Consider the following 13,598-nt stretch of genomic DNA (forward strand, 5'->3'; position numbering starts at 1 on the left):
GTGAAATATATCCAATTTTATTTTAGGAAATGCAAACTTTTTTGACTGAAACCATTCAAAATAATTTCAGTTCTTCAGATACGGAGGCTTTCTGGATAATCATCTTATTTTCTATATCTATTTTCTCTTTTATAGTATATTTAATATTCAGAATGATATTCTCAACTGTATTCTTATTTACTTATTTAGTTTTGGAGGTCATATTTTAATTATCAAGTATTTGTTGTTGTTTTTGTTGTGCTTCTTTGTTTCCTATTTGTACATACAAAGCCTTCTTGACTCTTTATGATAACTTTTCCCCCCGGTTTGTGGTTTCTCTAAACACAACTTTTTTTCAATATCTTTCATCTATGCTATTAGATTTCCTCATGATAATTTTCTGTTCAAAATTAATTACCGATAAGAAAGTTCAAAATTATAATAAATTCATTATGAAGAGAGTGATGTGTGTAAGTTAAATTAAGTCTACTTCATAGAGATAAATAATCAACAATTGTAGGTCCTAATCAAAAATTCACACTCCAGTGTGTTTATTTAGTTGTAGAACTTCAATCCCTGTAAGTGAGAATTCACATTTTAGAGGTGGCTGTAAATAATCAACATCTAAATATCTTCATCAAATCTTCACTGGAGGATATATTATAACACTGTAATAATATCAGTTTGTTTTATTTTTGAAATATCCATTAGGTTTTAGTTCTCACATCAATTAACTGAGAGCTTTTAATATTTTTAGTTATAAAAATTATTTATTTCATTCACAGGACACTTCTGCCTATGAACAGCTTAATAGATACACTGTCAAAAGTAAGAAGCTAAGAATGTATGTTTTCATTTATCCAAGTTTCACTCTTAAAAATATTGCTACAAATCATAGGATAAACTCTTCTGTGACATACCAAGTTAGCCTTATAGAGAAGATCCATTGGTGGCAGTAGATGAAATAACAATTCACCAAACAGACTTTTTTTTTTTAATCATCCTAAATATTTACCTAGAGATATGTACTACTTACTCATAAACATTATAATACTCAATACAAAATGTCTCCTCAGCAAATACATATGATTATACCCCAAATACTGAAACATAAGCTTTTTATCATCATGGTTGTTATTTTGTCTTAGGTTCATTTTCTCTAGAGGCTATTAAAGAATGCATACATTTTTGCTGACATTTTATCACAGCGATAAAGTGAGATGGGGATCTATACTCAAAAGGCCACTAAAATCAGTCAGCAGGTATATTGCAGAAAACAACTGCTTGTCCAACATTCTGAAAACAAATCAGTAAAGTATGATCCAATTTATGGTTAAGTGTATTGTCACACAAAACCCTCAATTTGTAGCATATTTAACAACATTATAAATATATATCTATGAAAGACAGCATAATTTAATACTATTATTCTAATGATATTCTTACCTTAGTGTATGATCAATTATCCATGGGACGTCAGAAGAAATTGAATTTATTTTAAAACTTTTACTTATCATATCACACAAAATTCACACATATAAATCAATTTTCTTGATTATATTCTTCCTGTATCTACTAACCCATTTTTTCATTAGTAAGAATCATTATACCTGTAAATGTTAGTGCAGATTCTCAGACAATTGCTTTTACAAGTTCCAGGAAACAACTGACAATGCTTTTAATAGTATATAATTGAATTCATCCACAGCAGAAAAAAATATTCATTCAAGGCATATCTTCATGGAATGTATATTGTGGACATAGCTGAAGCATTGTATAATTTTAGACAAGTGGGAATTGTAAAATAAAACTGTTTTTATTGCAGTGTATTATTATTTGTACAAGTGTTCTGTGGAAGAGTAGAAAACAAAAGACAATTTGAATATAAAAATTAATTTATTTAATCATTAAAAAGCATATTTATACATTTTATTCCTTATAGCAAACATCAAGCTAGTGCTGTATGACCTAATAGGAGAGTTATCCATGTCTTCAGTACTTTCTTACTAAAAAGAAGTCAAGCTGAATGTTCATACTTTTTATGAATGCCTACTATGAAAAAACACTAATCCAAATTGAATCTAACTTACATCCCAATTGTGCTAATGGAAGTAGACATAATGAGTTTTTTAAAAACTGTACAAAATCTTAGGTATTTTTTGTTGTTCTTGCATTTTTATGAAAAATACTTAACTAAATACTTTAGTGTTTAGTGGGTCTAAATAATAATTTTGTGAATAGGGTAGAAAATGTTGATCACCAATATACTATTTCAACAATGTAGAATTAGGTGCAGATGAACAGTAAACATGAAAAAATATTCATATGTAACAAAGACATGGGCCTATCAATGGTCTGTGTCTTCTTCAATCCCTGCCAGCTACAGTTCATGAATAACCCTGCCAACCCAGAGACCCAAAGGGAGGCACTCCCATTATCATGGAAATACAACATAAAAGACATATGCTTTTTATCATCATAACAAAACTTATGGGATACAGCAAAAACAGTTCTTAGAGGAAATTTTATAACAATAAGTGTATATATTAAGAAAATAGAAAGATCTCAAATAAACAACCTAATTGTACACCTCAAAGAACAAGAGAAAGAAGAACTAAGGAAGCCCAAAGTAGCAGAAGGAAGGAAATAACAAAATCAGAGTGGAAATAAATGAAATAGAGACCAGAAAGATACTAGAACAGATCAATGAAACTAAGAATTGGTTTTTTGAAAAGATAAACAGAATTTACAAAACTTTAGTTAGACTAACAAAGAAAAAAAGAGAAGACTCAAGCAAACAAAATTATAAATGAAAGAGGAGACATTACAACTGATACCACAGAAATACAAAGAATCATAGAGACTACTATGAACAATTATATGGCAACAAATTGGATAACCTAGAAGAAATAGATACATTCCTCAAAACATTTAATTTTCCAAGACTGAATCATGAAAGAATTAAAAATCTGAAAGGACCAATAATAACTAAGGAGATAGAATCAGTAATCAAAATCCTCTCGTAAAGAAATGCCTAGAACCAGATGGTTTCACTAGTGTATTCTATCGAACATTTAAATAAGAATTAACAATAAATCTTTTCAAGCTCTTCCAAAAAACTGAATAAGAGAGAACACTCTCAAACTCATTTTACAAGGCTGACATTACCCTGTTTCAAAGCCAAAAAAGGATAAGAAAAAACAAAAGTAGAACAAAACTACAGGCCCATATTCCTGATGAACATAGATCCAAAAAATCTCAGCAAAATATTAGGAAACAGAGTTCAAAAGCACATTCATATGACTCTATAGCAGGATGGATCAAATGAAATTTATCCCTGGGATGTAAGAATGGTTTAATATATGCAAATCAATAAATATGGTATACCATGTTAATAGAATAAAGGATCCATATCCTATGATCCATGCAGAGAAAACATCTGATAAAATCCAACATCCTTTCATGACAAAAACTCTCAACAAATTGGATATAGAAAGAATGGACCTCAACATTATAAAAACCATATATGCTAAACCCACACCTATAGTCATACTCAATGTTGAAAGATTCTCTAAGACCAGTAAGAACACAAGGGTGCCTCCACTCATCATCCCCATTCAACATAGTATTGGGAGTCCTACAAAAAGAGATTAGGCAAGAAAAGGAAATAAAACACATCCAAATTGGAAAGAAAGAAATAAAATCGGTTCTGTTTGCAGATAACATGATCTTATCTGTAGAACATCCTAAAGACTACATCAAAAAACTGTCAGAACTAATAAGCAGTACATTTTTAGGATACAAAAATCAATATGAAAATTCGGTTTCATCTCTATACACTAACAATAAACTGACTATCTGAAAAAGAAATAAAGAAAACAATCCCATTTACAGTATCATCCAAAACAATAAAATACTTAGGAATATATTTAACCAAGGAGGTGAAAGAATTGTACACTGAAAACTAAAGGACATTGGTAAAATAAATTGAAGAAGACACAAATAAAGATATCCTATGTTCATGGATTGGAAGAATTAATATTGCTAAAATGTCCATACTACCCAAAGCTATCTATACATTCAATGCAATGCCTGTTAAGAATTCAATGGCATTTTTCACATAAATAGAAAAATACAATCCTAAAATTCAAACAGAAGAACAAAAGACACTGCATTGCCAAAGAAATCTTGGGAAAGAAGAATAAAGGTGGAGGTATCACACTTTCTGATTTCAAACTATATTATAAATCTATAGTAATCAAAATATGATATGCACATAAAAACAGACATATAGACCAATAGAACAGAATTGAGGGCCCAGAAATAAACCCCTGCATATACTGTTAACTAATAGTTGACAAGGATACTAAATGGGAAATGGATAGTCTTTTTAATAAATTATGTTGGGGAAACTGTATATTCAAATGCAAAAGAATGAAATTGTACCCCTGTTTTACACCACTCAAAAAATTAGCTCAGAATGAATTAGAGACTTAAATATATTACCTGAAACCTTAAAACTCCTAGAAGAAAACATAAGAAAAACCATCTTGACACTGGTCTTGGCAATGATTTTTTAAAAATATTACACTAAAAGCACAAGCAACAAAAGCAAAAATCAACAAGTGGGGGTATATCAAACAAAAATGCCTCTGCATAGCAAAAGAAACAATCAACAAAATGAAAAGCTAAACTATGGAATATTTGCAAACTGTATATCTGATGATGGGGTTAATCTTCAAAATATGTAAGGAATTCTTACAACTCATTAGCAAAAAAATCCAAATAATTTGATTAAAAAATGGGCAGAGGACTTGAATAGACATTTTTTCAAGGAAGATATGCAAATGCCCAACAGGTACATGAAAAGGTGCTCAACATCAGTAATCGATAGGGAAATGCAAATCAAAACCATAATGAGGTATCATTTCACAACTGTTAGAATAGCTGTTATCAAAAAGACAAGAGATAAGTGTTAGCAAGGATGTGGAAAAAATTTTGTCCCTGTGCACTGTTTGTGGAAATGTAATACAGCCGCTGTTGAAAACATTATGGAGGTCTCTCAAAAGTTAATAGAAATAGTTAAACTAGAACTACCATAGCACCCAGCAGTTCCACTTCTGGGTATATATCAGCTGAAAATGAAATCACTATCTTGAAGCAATATCTGAACCTCCATGTTAACTGCAGCATTATTCACAATAGCCAAGGCATGAAAGCAGGCAAAGTGTCTTTTGGAGGATGAATGGATATAGAAAATACGATATACAGTTGACCCTTAAATAATAATGGGATTAGGGATGCCTACCCTCCACACAGTCCAAAATCCGAGTATTACTTTACAGTCTGACCTCCATATCAGCAGTTCCGAGTATTACTTTACAGTCTGACCTCCATATCAGCAGTTCCCCATCCTCGGATTCAACCAGATCCTGTATTACTGTAGTTCGTATGTAGTGGAAGGGAATCTGCATATAAGTAGACAGGTGCAGTTTGAACCCATATATATATATATATATATATAATTGAATATTATTCAGCCATAAGGAAGAAGGAAGTCTTGTCATTTGTTACAAAGTGGATGAATTTTGAGGACATTATGCTAAGTGAAATAATTCTGGCAAGAGAAAGACAAATACAGTATGACCTCACTTATATGTGCAATCTAAACAAGCTGAACTCATAGAAACGAAGAATATATGGTGGTTTCCAGGGGCTGATGGATGGGCGAAATGGGGAAATGTTGTTCAAAGGTTACAAACTTGAGTTATGAGTGGAATAAATTCTGAGGATCTAATGTAGAGCATGGTGACTACAGTTAATGACACTGTATTGTATACTTAAAAGTTGCTAAGGCAGTAGATTTTAAATGCGCTCACAACACACACAGAGTAATTGTGTGAGGTGATGGTTGTGTTAACTAACCTTATTTTGGAAATCATTGCCCAATATATATGTATATCAACTCATCTCATTATAATCTTAAATTTACACAGTGTTATATGTCTAGTATCTCAGAAAAGCCAGAGGGAAAAGGGTCTATTTCTTCCTAATCAAGTCTTTGTTGGATTAGACACACCCCTTTGACCCCTAATATAATCTAATTTGACCATAGTGATAATTACTTTTTTTCTAATCTCACACACACAGATACACAGACGCTCATGCACACACACACACACACACAATATAAGAATGCTTATGGATACTCCTGGAGGGAAAAGATGAGAGAGAAGAAAGGGTCAGGTAGGAAATGATAGTCCTTTACTTACCTGGAAAAGAGGCAGCCACCTTGATAGAACATGTATTATATCTCTAATTACTTAACATTGATATGAAATTTCTTGTCCAACTTTCCTTCAGCATTTTAGGAGCACCCACTCCAGATTATGTTGGAGAGCATTTCATATCGGTTTCAATAGTTATTGAAAAGGATATGTTTATTCTGTATTGTTTTCATGTCTTAACTATTTTAAAACATTAGAGTGTTTTCATAAATCGAATATTCTCTCCTATATGTGTTTTTCTATTTCTTATCATTCCCTCTATTTTTCTTAGGTTTTTATTTGCTATTCATTTACTGACTTTTTGAGAAGGGTCTTATATCAATTTTTTTCAGCCTTTCATCCTTTCTAACTTACCATTTTAAAGTTATAAGTGATATCTGAGCATGGTTTCAGATGCATTGCACAAGTTTTATATTTAATATTTAATTATCATCCAGCTCAAAATATTTTCTATTTTTCATTTTTAGTTTTTTATTATATTTAACCATAAATTAAAGATACATGTGTGCTTGTGCGATTCTAATTTAATTGCACTGTGCTTAGGGAACATACTCTAGGATTTTCTTTTTTTAAGAATAAACTAATTTTATTGAAATATAAATTATAAACAAAAAAGATTCAGAAATCAGAAGCACACAAAAAATGTCTAGAATCCTTAAAGTCTTTTTCAAACTAGCTTCCCCAGCTCAACATTAACTGCTGACTTCCATCACCCTTAGTTTTCGTGTTTTAGAACTTCATTGATTGGGAATATACAAGTTTACTCTGTTTGTGTCTGGCTTCTTATGCTAAAATTTCTATTGGTTAGTTTTATCAGAGTTGTTGTTCATAATGTGTTCCTTTTCATTATGAATGGATAATTATGAATATAGTAAATGCCATATTATGAATATGGCATTTATTTTGTTTTCTAGTATTGGTTATCTCTAACCATGCTGCTTTAATAATATTCTTCAACATATGTTTGGTGCATCTAGATATGCATTTCTGTTGGGTATATATCTATGAATAAAATAACAGGGCATCCAAATGTTCAACTTAGACAATTTTTGAAGTTTTGTCAATTTTTACACTTCAAGCAATAATGTATAAATGTTTCAGTTTCTTTGCATCCTACCTAAAGATGATGAATTTATTCAATCATTTTTTATTTTAGCAATTCTATGAATATGTTATGCTATTTCAAAGTAGTTTAAATTTGGGACTTTCTGGTGGTACAGTGGGTAAGACTCTGTGCTCCCAATGAAGGCGGCATGAGTTTGATCCCTCGTTGGGGAACTAGATCCCGCAGACACCCGCAACTAAAGAGTTCACATGCCATGACTAAGAGTCCTAATGCTGCAACTAAAGAAGTCTGCATGCTGCAACTAAGAAGTCCGCGTGCTGCAACTAAAAAAAAAGATCCCACATGCCACAACGAAGATCCCACATGCTGCAACTAAGACCCTGCACAGCCAAAATAAATAAATAAAAAAAAATAAATCTTAAAAAAAAAGAAAAAGTACACATCACTACAAATTCTAGAGATGCTAAAATAATAATAATTAAAAAAACCAAAGTAGTTTAAATTTGCATTTTCTTGTGGTCAGTAATATTGCAAACTTTTACATAAGTTTATTGATTATAGAACAGCATCTTCTGAGAAAACTATGTTCAAATCTTTTGCCCATTTTTCTGTTGGGTTTTCTAAATTGCCTTAATGATTTATAGGAATTATTTATGTGAGCCTTATGCAATACAAAACTATTATTCTGTACTAATGGTGGTCTTATCACTGTTATTATGTTGTATTTTAATGAATAAAAAGTCACAATTTAATATAGTCCAATTTATTAGTCTTTATTGTGTTCCTCTTAAAAATTTTTATCTTGCTATATTTTTATGAAGATACAGCCTTTAATCTGGATACTGATATTTTTTTTTACATTAAATTCTCAAATACACTTCTATTTGAATTTTTTTTTGATGATTTGAGGTAGGGGTCCACATTTTTCCTTGTGGATATCCAATTAACCCAGCACCATTTGTTGAAAAATAATTCCCACTGAAGTACAGTAGCACTTGGTTGTAAATCATATAATTGTAAATGAGTGGGCCTTTCACTATTCTATTTGATAAATATATTTATGTACACTTATATCAGCATTGCGCTAACTTAATTTCTATAGCTTTACTATAGACTTGGTATATAAGAACTCCATTTTTGTTCTTATATGTTCTTAACATATTGTATTGATGCTTATTTGACTTTTGCCTTCCCATGTAAAACTTAGAAGCAACTTATCAATTTTTACACACACACACACACACACACACAAAGACACATATACTTCTGGAATTTTGATTGGAATTACATTGAATCAATAGGTCAATTCATCGAAAATTGACATGTTTAAAATTCTAAACTTTCCATTTCAGGACCAGGTTACGCCTCTCAATTTACTTAGGTTTTCTTTAAATTATCTCAAAAATTAAAAATATTTTTAGTGTAGAAATCTTGCATATATTTTATTAGACTTATTCGTAGGTATTTGGTGTTTTGATGCTTTTGTAAATGGTTTCAGTGAATTTTAAAATCTATTTCTCTGCCTCTAGCATATAGTGACTAATCATTTTTTATTGGATTTGTATTCAGAGAACTTACTAAATGCACTTATTAATTCATTTTATCTGAACATGCTTTTGAATTTTGGATATTTACATTGTTATGTGCCATTTACCAAAATTTTATTTTGCCATTTCTGAATCTTACTATTTTCCTTTGTCTTATTTCAGTGACTAGGAATATTAACAGAAGTTGTTGAATACCAGTAATCTTTTATTTCTAAACTTGTTTTTCTTCTAATCTTGGGAGAAAATGCCATGTTTTAGTATTTAGGATGGGTTTACTTAATTTTTTTAAAATAGATTAAGAAAATTATTGCTTATTCTAACTATTGAGATCACATTTGTCTCATTTGTTCTACTGATGTAGTGATAATGAATTTATTGTTTTTGAGTGCTAAACTGTTCTTAAATTTCTAGTGTAAATCCAGTTTGTGATGTATTATGTGTTTATATGTTAGTAAATTTGATTGACTTTTATTTAGAATATATTTTTACCTATATTCTTGAGAGAAGTTAGCCTATAATACTCTTTTATGTAAAGTCATAATTTTGTGTCAAGATTATCCTGGGGTGATGAAACAAGTTGGGAAGTGGTTTTATATAAGAACTTTTAGCATTTGAGCCCATATATTTTGGGAGGGGGGATTATTTCAGAATAAGGCCAGAGTAACTAATTTAAGCAAGAATGTGATCTTAGCTGAGACTAACTTCAGACTGATATCACAAGGAAGCTGAGGAGTACATACTGCACCACAGAGGCAAACATTCTAAGAATTTTATGGAGAAGGAGACAGCTGCAAATTTAATTATTCAACAATGACTGGAATTAGGAAATGGCTATGCCAATTGGTAAAGGAAACTCTGGTGAATGATTGCATCCAACATAGTCTACCCCTTGGATCACACAGATTCCATTGCTTCTCCCAATTTTTTTTTTTTTCTACTTTACCTAGGCTTCAGCCTCACCAAAGATTCCATTTAATTATAATTTCTGGAAAAATTATCAGAGGAGGGTTAATGTGACAAATTTAGGTCCTGTTGCTTCAGTTGGTCCTGAGACCATAATTGACAATCAAAATCCCCATTTTCCACTGTCCACTGTAGTTACACCTCCCATTTAATTAACATTCCTGTTGATCAAAATTGGCTTGCCATCTTGGTTGACTTAGAACTTCATATCTGATACTCGGTTATATTTTAATCAGACTTTATTTATTATACTCATTTCCCGATAATACTGGGCATGGGAAAACCATGGGTTGCTTCAGTGAGCTGCAATCTATTTCTCTCTGCCCCCATTACATAAAAGCTGACCAACCTACACACAGTGATTAGGGAAAATTATCCCTGTCAATATGCTAATTCCTATTCTCTGTTGGTCTAGTAGCAGAAGTACCTAAAATGATCAGGTAACAGATGCAGCTTTAAGTTTCTCTGGTGCAATTCCTAATCATGCTATTGTTTTGAACATATTTAAATATACTAATCAAATTTGTTTTAAATTCCCTGCCTGACTTAATTATCTATATCACCTGTGGATCGGTTTCATTTGTAGCTGTTGGTTTTTAGTCTCTGGATTTTTGTCTTGTGTTAATACTGGGGATATTTTATTGCATATTATACTTTATATGAAAAATTTAAACAGCTCTGGATAATTTTATTTTCCTTCAGGGAAGAATTAACTTGCTTTGTGCCAGCAGTTAGAGTAAGGGCATATTACTGTGTCTCAATAAACAATCTAGATTTTCTGAGCCTGTGTTGTAAGGCTCATCTTTATTTGGTGCACATTTTATTTCAGGGCCTAGCTCTTTAGAAGTCTCAACTGAATGCATGTGGTGTTTATTGCTGTCCTCTAAGACTCCTCTCCCATCCTGCAGTCCAATTTTGTCTCCTCTGTAAGATTATTGAAAGGTCTTAGGATTTTTTAGTTACTTAGCAATTTCTTCTTGATTGATTTCTTGGCCTCTTGCCCCATGCTTTTTAGGATTTACCAGTAATCTACAGTATTAAAGCACTCAGAATTTTGGGATCACTTCTCTGGGTCATTTTTCTCCAGGATTTCTGTTTCTCATATCCTAGATGCCTTATTACTTCTGAAAACAAAATTTTGCCTCCCTCATAACAATATCTCAAAGTTTCTGCTTCCTGCTAGGGCTTTATGCCTTATCATGAGATTTAGGGACAAAAATCCCCAACATAAAAGTAGTATACTTCTGGCCCCCTGCAATTTGTCTCTTTTCTCTCCACAACGTTATTGCTTCAAGTTTCAGTTACTTGTGTTCTCTGATAGTGAGTACCAGATGTTTTTGGCCCTTCTTCAATTTTATGGATGTGCTTTTCTGATTCATGCTCCTCAATAGTAACCAGTTGTCGAATACCACTTTCATTACAATGAAATATTTGGAGACTTTTTAATGGGCCAACATAGTTTTTTTTTTTTTTTTGAAATTACAAGTTTGAAAAACAGACTGTATCCTATGATTATGCCATACTGGTTTTCAAACAATTAAATTTTGAATCCTAACCACATTTTAAACAAGTGAAATTAGACCTCATTCCTTTAATCAGCATTTTAGCATTGCCTATCACTTTAGAGTATATAACTACGTAATCGGGGATTCATTTAAACAGCAAATCATGGGTTATTATAATTTTATTTTAATTATTTTTTTCAAAACCAGGAAATAATCATCAAGGAAAATCTTTGCAGTAGATAACTATCATGATTAGAATTGTGTCCTCCCAAAAGATGTTGAAGTTCTACCCCTCAGTACCTATGAATGTGACCTTACTGGGGAATATGATCAAATCAAGATAAGGTTATTAGGCCCTAATCCAATATGACTGGTGTCCTTATAAGAAGAGAAAATGTAGAAAAAGAGACAGATATGTATAGAGGGAATATGATATAAAGACATGGGAGAATGCTATCTACAAAGCAAGGAAAGCCTGAAGCTACCAGAAATTAGGATAGAGGCATGGAACAGATTCTCCCTCACAGGACTCAGAAGGAACCAACCCTAGCAACATCTTGATGTCAGTCTTCTAGACTCCTGGACTGGGTTGTATAATTCACACAGTTTGTGGTACTTTGTTAAGGCAGCCTCAGGAAACTAATACAATAGGTAAACTACCTGAAAGTTGTAATCTCTGAACCTAGATCCCAGGCAAACTTCAAATCCAAACCTTCTGGACCCCTTCAATCCAGGATTCAAAGATAAGTCATTAATTAGTCTGCATCAACCTCTAAAAACAGGTTTTATAGTTTGTGATAAAATACTGGAGTCTAAAATACATTTCTTAAAGAATAAAAATAAATATAGGAAGTATTAATGAAATGCAGTTAAGAATTTTTAAGTTAATGGGATTCAAAGAAGCTTGTATAATGAAAATAATAAATCAGAGAAAAAATATAAATATATTTAATTGTAGCTAAAAGTAAGTTAGGTAGTCTAACCTCCACTACCCTCATCCGCCATACACACAGAAGGAGATATTCTGTATTAGTTAAAGATGTCTCAGTATAAGGGCCTGATATTCTCCTACTATAAGTGAGGATGACTTAGTGACATTAAGTAAATTTCTAAATTCATGTAGATATTTGGGAAATATTAGACTCAAATGTAGTACTGGATGATTCCAAATAATACAATAATCTCTTTAGTTTTCCAAGAAAGGCTGACCAGACTATTTTGCAAGCAATCATATTATCAGTTTATTCTATATTAAATTATGTTTCAAGTAATGCATAGGTAGTTTCTGTGGTCCTTGACATTAGGTGTTGAACTCTAACTGCTATAAATATATAATGTGAAACAAATGCCTTTCATTATACAATTATATTTGAATATACAATGAGTATTTCAAGTATCAGAGATTTTAATAACTAATTAAATATATCTCCCCATTCGGAGAAGCTACTGTAACCATTCATTATGGTTGAACATGTGAACATTTTTAGAAGATCAAGATTTAGCCAGAGGAAAAAGCAAGTAAATAATTTTCTAGGCAAAGGAAACAGCAATATTATGCCCCAGAATCTGGAAAAAGATTAAGATTTAAGAGTAATTTAGGGCAGGCAAGAATGACAGGTTTGGGAATGAGATGGAGGATTATATAATGTGAAGCTGAGAGAATTGCAGAGTCCATAACACATAGATCCATGGAGGCCATGCATAGTGCTCACCATTATGAGAGACACAAGATGACTCCACATTATAGATAAATGCGTCATAATTTACTTAACTAAAGCACGTTACTGCATCATTTTAAGGTCTTTAATTTTCAGTTATTAAAAAGAGCTAATCTTTTATAATCTTGTTCAATTTGTTGAAAGTTGAGACAGTATGAATGATATTCTGCAGAAATAATACCCTAATTTCTTATTAATTATGCCCCCAGTTTGCAGAGGTAGTTTATAAGACCTTGATATAAACACTCTTGCATATGCATCTCTACAATTACTTGATTCTAAAGTATATAAACTTTAGAAGGTGGATTTTCATATCTAATGACACATTGACACATATAGTTACATTTCTCTTTAGAAAAGTATTTCAATGTACATTCCCATTAAAATTATGGAAGTAACCTTGTTTCTAAAACCACTTTTACAATTTGATTTTTAAAGTGTGTCGGGGCCATGAAAATTTTTTTTCTTTTGTGAATTGATTGCCATTCCACTCTTATATGGGTTATTTTTTGTGTGCTTCAATTTCTCCTAAG

Source organism: Balaenoptera physalus (assembly GCF_965194825.1).
Source record: "Balaenoptera physalus genome assembly, chromosome: 4".
Classification (NCBI taxonomy): Eukaryota; Metazoa; Chordata; class Mammalia; order Artiodactyla; family Balaenopteridae; genus Balaenoptera; species Balaenoptera physalus.